We start from the raw sequence: 5,388 nt of genomic DNA on the forward strand, positions 1-5,388 counted from the left end.
TTCTGAAGTGCTTAACTCGCTGAACTAAGCATTTTAATTTAACCAGCATCATAAATTAATTCATTTGGTGCAGTTGAGGTTTTTGCCTTCTGAAGTATTTAACTCGCTGTAATAAGCACGTCAGTAAAAACAACATCAAAAGTTGAGTAAATTGGTGAAGTTCAGATTTTATTTATCTGAAGGGCTCATCTGACTGAAATAAGCACGTTAGTCAAAATACCACTAACAATTAAGTCATTTGGTGAAGTTGAGATTTTTGACTTCTGAAGTGCTTATCTCACTCAAACATGCATGTTACTCAAAACAACATCAGAAGTTGAGTCATTTTGTGAAGTCGAGATTCTTCATTTCTGAAGTGCGTATTTCACTGGAGGAAGCCTGTTAGTCAATCCAACATCAAAATTTGAGTCTTTCAGTGAAGTTCATATTTTGGTCTTCTGAAGTGCTTATCTCACTGCAATAAGCATGTTAGTCAAAACTGCATTAAAAGTTGAGTGTCTTGTTGAGATTTTGTTCTTCTGCTATGCTTATCTCGCTGAAATTAGCACGTTCGTGAAAACAACATCAAAAGTCGTGTCATTTGGTGAAGGTGAGACTTTGATCTTCTGAAGTGCTTAACTCGCTGAAATAAGCATGTTCGTCAAAACAGCATTAAAAATTATGTCATTTGGTGAAGTTGAGAATTTTGCCTTCAGCAGTGCTTATCTCACTCAAATATGCATGTTACTCAAATCAACATCAAAAGTTGAGTCTTTTGGTGGAATTGAGATTCTTCACTTCTGAAGTCCTTATTTCACTGCAGGAAGCCTGTTAATCAATCCAACATCAAAATTTGAGTCATTTAGTGAAGTTCACATTTTGGTCTTCTGAAGTGCTACACTATTCAGCACTGAGAGAAAGCCACCGTCTCAGATTGTCAATATTATGGAGAGCTTCACTGTCAGGAGATCAATATTAAGAGAGTGCTCCAGCATTGAGGCTCAATATTAAGTGACTGCTACACTGTCAGAGGGTTAATGATGAGTGGTTGCTGAAGTGTTGCAGAGTAAGTACTGAGGGAGTGCTGCATTGTCAGTGTCATCATTGAGGGAGCTCCACACTGTCGGAAGGCCAATTTTCAGGGAGTGTTGCACTGTCAGAGTGTCACTACTGAAGGAATACTGCACTGTCAGAACAGTCAGCCATGACAGAGTGCTGCACTGTCAGAGGGTCACTACTGAGGGTGTACTGCACTGTCAGAACAGTCAGTCATGACGGAGTACTACACTGTCAGAGGGTCAATATTAAGTGTGTGCTACAATGTTAGACAGTCACTGATGAGCAAGTGATGCACTGTGGGGAGTCAGTACTGAGGGAAACTGCCCTGTCAGAAGGTCAACAGTAAGAGTGTTCCAGAGGGTCAGTGCTGCGGAATTACAGCACTGAGAGACGGTCAGCACTCCCTCAGTCCTGACTCTACAACAGATTAGCTATTCCCTCAGATTCAGTCCTGCCTCAGAACTGATCATCTGGCAACGAGGTGCCAACTCAGAACTAACCCTCTGGCCATTATGCCCTCTGTCAACATGGACATTTTAATCATGAGGGTCTTCCTTTCATCATGGGGATGTTCAGCACTTCCTCAGTACTACTGGTCCCCTGAGAGTGTTGTATTACCTCACAACTGACCATATTAAAATGAGGCATCATCTCAATTTGATCCTTTGACAATGATACGCTCCCTCAGCACTGACCCTCTAACAAAAATGCACTACATCAGTAGTGACCCTTTGTTAGCGCTGCAGTACCTCAGTACTGATCCTCTAATTGTGCGACATTCCCTCAATTCTTATCCCATTCCAATGAGGCACCGCATTAGTATGGCCCTCTGACAAAGTAGCACAGACGCAGATCTGACCCATTGATAATGAAGCTTTCCCTCAGTACTGACTCTCAGAGTGCTGCTCGACCACAGGACTGACACTCTAATCCTGTAGCACTGTCTCAATTCAGACACATTTACAAGGAGGTACCAGCTCAGTATTGAACCTCTGACAATTATGTACGCCCACAGATCTGACACTTTGACAGTGCTGCAAAACCTCAGTCCTGGCCCTCTGATCGTGAGGCGCTCACTCAATTCTGACCCTGTTACATTGACAGTGCAGTTCTTCGTCATTGTTGACCCTGTCGCAGTGCAGGATTCACTAACACTGACCCCCTCACAGTGCCGCATACCTTTAATACTGAACGTCTGATAGTACTACGGGGAGCTGACTCTGACAGTGCAGCATTCTCTCAGTATTGACCTTTTGACAGCATTTAGGGGAGTGATGCACTGGCAGAGGGTAAATGATGACAGAGTGCTGCTCTTTGAGAAGGCCCGTACTGAAAGAGAGCCGCCCTGTCAGAGGGTCTATATTAAGGGAGAGCTTCACATTGAGGAACAGTCAGTCATGACAGAGTGCTGCAGTGTCAGAGGCTGAATATTAAGGGTGTGCTACGCAGAGAGGGGGTTAGCACTCAGCGAGTGCAAAAGTGATGTGGGGTCAGGACTGAGGGAGTGCTGCATGAGTAGGGATCAGTACTGAGTGAGTGCTGCACTGAGGGGGTCAGCACTGAGGGGCATTCAGCACTGAGGCGGATCAGCACTGAGGGCATGCTGCACAGATCGGAGTTAACACTGAGGGAGTGCCGCACAGAGGAGAGTCCGCACTGAGGGAGTGCTGCGCTGAGGCGGGGGATCAGCACTGAAGGAGTGCAGAAAAGACGGGGGTGAGCACTGAGGGAATGCCGCACAAAAGGGGTCAGCACTGAGGGAGTGCTGCACTGAGGAAGTGCTTCACTGTTAAAGCGTCAGTGCTGTGAGACTGTAGCACAGTCAGAGGGTCAGAATTGAGGAAGTGGCGCACTGAGGGGGCTTGGCACTGAGGGAGTGTTGTACTGATGGCGGGGGTCACCATTGAGGGAGTGCTGCAGTGAAGGAGTGCTGCAATGAGCAGGGTCAGCACTGATGGAGTGCTGCACTGAGGGGTCTCAGCACTGAGTGGGTGCTGCTCTCGGGAGTGTGCTGTCAGCACTGTAGGCAGTGGTCAGCACTGAGGTAGGGTGGTCAGCACTGAGGTGCGGGTGCTCAGCTCTAAGGGAATGCTGCACTGAGGTGGGTCAGAACTGAGGGCATGCTGCACAGATGGAGGTTAGTACTGAGGGAGTGGCGCACAGAGGAGAGTCAGCACTTAGGGAATGCTGCGCTGACGGGGGTCAGCACTGAAGGAGTGCGGAACAGACGGGAGTGAGCACTGAGGGAGTGATGCACAGAGCGGGGTCAGCAATGAGGGAGTGCTGCACTGAGGGTGTCAGCACTCAGGGGGTCAGCACTGAGCGGGCTCAGCATTGAGGTGATCAGCACTAAAGGAGTGCTGCACTGAGGGGTGTTAGCTCTCGGAGGGCGGGGCAGCATTGAGTGGGGCTCAGCAGTGAGCGGGGGTCAGCACGAGAGGAGTGCTGCACTGAGGGAGTGCTGCACTGAGGGAGGGCCAATTTTCAGGGAGTACTGCACTGTCAGAGCATCAATAATAAGGGTGTACTATGCTGTAGGAGGGTCAATAATGAAGGAATTTGCACTGTCAGAGGGTTAAAATTAAGAGAGTGCTCCAGTTTCAGAAAGTTACTGTTGATTGGGGGGGTAGCGTAAAGTGGTGATGGGTAAGTGGTAACTCATGCTACACAATTGAAGGGTCGGCACTGAGAGAAAGCCACCCTCGCAGAGGGTCAATATTTAGGGAGAGCTTCACTGTCAGAACGTCAATATTAAGAGTGTTCTCCAGAGTCAATGATGAGCGGGTGCTGAAGTCTTGCAGAGTAAGTACTGAGGGAGTGCTGCATTGTCAGTGTCATCATTGAGGGAGCTCCACACTGTCGGAAGGCCAATATTTAGGGAGTGCAGCACTGTCAGAGGGTCACTACCGAGGGAGTACTGCACTGTCAGAACAGTCAGTCATGACGGAGTGCTGCACTGTCAGAGGGTCAATATTAACGGTGTGCTGCACTGTTAGACGGTCAATGATGAGCTCGTGATGCACTGTGCGACATTCCCTCAATTCCTATCCCATTCCAATGAGGCACCACATTCGTATGGCCCTCTGACAAAGTAGAACAGCCTCAGAACTGACCCATTGATAATGAAGCTTTCCCTCAGTACTGACATTCAGAGTGCTGTTCTACCACAGCACTGACTCTCTAATCCTGTAGCACTGTTTCAATTATGACCCATTTACAAGGAATCACTAGCTCATTACTGAACCTCTGACAATTATGTACGCCCACAGATCTGACACTCTAACAGTGCTGCAAAACCTCAGTCCTGACCCTCTGATCGTGAGGCACTCACTCAGTTGTAACCCTATTACATTGACAGTGCATATCTTCCTCATTGTTGACCCTATCGCAGTGCAGAATTCACTGACACTGACCCACTCACAGTGCAGCATACCTTTAATATTGAACGTCTGATAGTACGACAGGGAGCTGACTCTGACAGTGCAGCATTCTCTCAGTATTGACCCACTGACAGTATTTAGGGGAGTGCTGCACTGTCAGAAGGCCTGTACTGAAAGAGAGCCGCCCTGTCTATATAAAGGGAGAGCTTGACTGTGAGAGGGTCAATGTTAAGGAAATGCTCCAGTATCAGAGGGTCAATTTGATGGGAGCACATCTCCTTGAAATTATCTTGTTGGAGAGTAAGAACTAACGTCGTTCTGCACAGTTCGAGGGTTCGTATAAAGGGAGTGATGCGCTATTAGATGGTCAGTGAGTGCTGCAGTGAGGAGGTGGGGTCAGCACTAAGTGGGTCAGCACTGAGGGAGTTCTGCACTGAGAGAGTGCTGCACTGAGGCGTGTCAGCAATGAGGGAGGTCAGCACTGAGGGAGGTCAGCACTGAGGGAGGGCCAATATGAAGGAAGTACTGCACTGTCAGAACATCAATAATAAGGGTGTGCTACACTCTCCGAGGGACACTGTTGAGGAAGTGCTGCACTGTATGGAGTCACTGTCAGTGGCTTGATAATAAGGGAATGCTGCATTGTCAGAAGAACAATATTAAGGTTGTGATCCATGTCAGAAGGTCAAAATAAAGGGAGTGCTGCACTGTTTTAGAGAGTTGTTACTGTCAGGGGTCGCACTGAGAAGGTGCTGTACTTTCGGAGAGTCAGTATTGAGGAAGTGCTGAATTGTCGGAGAGTCAGTACTAAGAGACTACAGCACTGTTGGAGGGTCAATTTAAGGGTGTGCCATGCTGTAGGAGGGTCAATAACGCAGGAATTCTGCACTGTCAGAGGGTTAAAATTAAGGGAGTGCTACTGTTTCAGAGAGTTAATGTTGATGCGGGGGGGTGGGGGGCGGGTGGGGGG

The sequence above is a fragment of the Rhincodon typus genome, chromosome 46, assembly GCF_021869965.1.
Source record: "Rhincodon typus isolate 14 chromosome 46, sRhiTyp1.1, whole genome shotgun sequence".
NCBI classification, from domain to species: Eukaryota; Metazoa; Chordata; class Chondrichthyes; order Orectolobiformes; family Rhincodontidae; genus Rhincodon; species Rhincodon typus.